The following is a 1,937-nucleotide window of genomic DNA, read 5'->3' as shown; positions in this document are numbered from 1 at the left end:
AGTCAAGTCACAGTTGATTGTCATGAATCAAGTCACATCACAGTTGATCGTCATGAGGCAAGACGGGATGGGGGGGTTGGCTATGTCACGAATCCTGTCCATGGACTTCCGTTCAATCACCAGCAGCATTCACTATATAGCACTCACTCAAACAACCATTCACTGCAGAGTATTGTAAGCGCATATCACTCACCTAGCGATAGCTACTTTACGGAGCCAGTTTCCTGTCCTTGTTTAAGTATTTAGTTCTAGTTTCCATAGTCTAGTCTTGTCTTGCCTGCTTTCCCGTGTTACCTGATTATTGCCTGTTTATCTTGAGTTAACCCTTTGCCTGCTGTTTCGGCCTGTGTTTGCACCTCGCCTGGACTCTAGCTCGTGTTATTGGATAACCCCTCATGTCAAGCCCTCTGGATATTGTTAGCCACTTATTGACCACGCCCGTTTTGGATTACTCTGCTGTCTTGCCTTCAATATACCTGTTTACCAATGTTTGATTTATGCTTGTTTCTGACCACGTCTCCAGAATAAAGCGTTGCACATGGATCCGCACGTCTCACGTCTCGTCAGCCCCGTAACAGGTGTGATATGGATGGTTATTCCTTTGTTTACGTCTCATTTTTTCTGGGAGAGTTATTGTTTGTATCCGTTATGGAATAACTTACGCTCAAAAAACTGCATCTTGGTAGTAAAAAGCAACATGATTTTGTAGCATACAGTGTCACAAACAGAATGAGACCATCCACTAAAAAAAAAGTCGAAGATACCCAGAATATTGTTTAATAATAAATTAATAATAATATTTGAATTCTGGTGCTCTGTCGTGACGGCTCGTGATGCACGCTGTGACGCACCTGTCATCTGTTGGGGGCGTAACTTAGCGATCAGCTTTTTGCACAAATAATTTTTTTTTTTTTCAACAATTTTCATGTGTGTGTGTGTTTTGTGGGGAATGTGGCTGTATCTGCATGATTACCATCTGTATGACCGCACATCAGAGTGTGATTACTGACTGTATGACAGCTATCAGTGTGAATGTGGTCTATATGAACGGCCATAAGAGTGTGATTATTGACTATATGGCCGGCCATCTGTATGATTACCATCTGTATGAGCGCACATCAGCGTGTGATTACTGACTGTAGGAGCAGCAATCAGTGTGAATGCTGCAAACAGAGTATGTACTTGGCATACATAGTTAATTCTTTTTTTTCTTATTTCTTTTTATTACTCAAATTATTCTTAATGTATTTTTCTAGTGCTCAAATAAATCACTTATACGATGTCTAAGATTCTGTCTATTGTTTTATAATTGAAAAACTATGCAGTGGTATGTTTAATTACTAAAATAGTTTGTAGAACCCTTCAATACATTTGGTAAATATTTTTCTAGTTTATGTGACCTATTGGCAATGTGCGGTACTTATCTGTTGTCACTGACTAGACATAGGCTCAGAAAAATGGTTGCAGGAATCTAATTTTTCATGGTATCTTCTTTTTAAATATAAACTCATGAGACATGTGACTTTCAACCCATTACTTTTCTGGATTTCTCCAGGACTGATTTCATGTATTTTTATATGAAAAAAACAAATTTCAGTTTGGTACAATTTTTTTTCAAGGCACTTCAGTGTCTATAACTTTTTAGCTTTTTGAGCATTATCAACTCTGGAAAGAAGACCTTTTGGGCTTTACTATCCATCATCCAAAGACAACAAAATTGTTTGTGTAGCACACTGTTGTCAGGAACTATTACAATTTTAAATATATTAATTTTAATATATTTTTAATTAATTATATATTATATTAATTATAATAAATATGATGCGATTTCAAATTTTCCTTTCTGTTACAAGCTCTTGGTGCATAAAGAAGATCTGTAAAGTTGCAAAGACTAAAGTCTCAAAACCAAAGAGATATTCTTTATAAAAGTTAAGAGT

This window comes from Sinocyclocheilus grahami, unplaced genomic scaffold (genome assembly GCF_001515645.1).
Source record: "Sinocyclocheilus grahami isolate Dianchi unplaced genomic scaffold, SAMN03320097.WGS_v1.1 scaffold3512.1, whole genome shotgun sequence".
Lineage (NCBI taxonomy): Eukaryota > Metazoa > Chordata > Actinopteri > Cypriniformes > Cyprinidae > Sinocyclocheilus > Sinocyclocheilus grahami.
Note: the sequence above shows the minus strand (reverse complement) of the source record.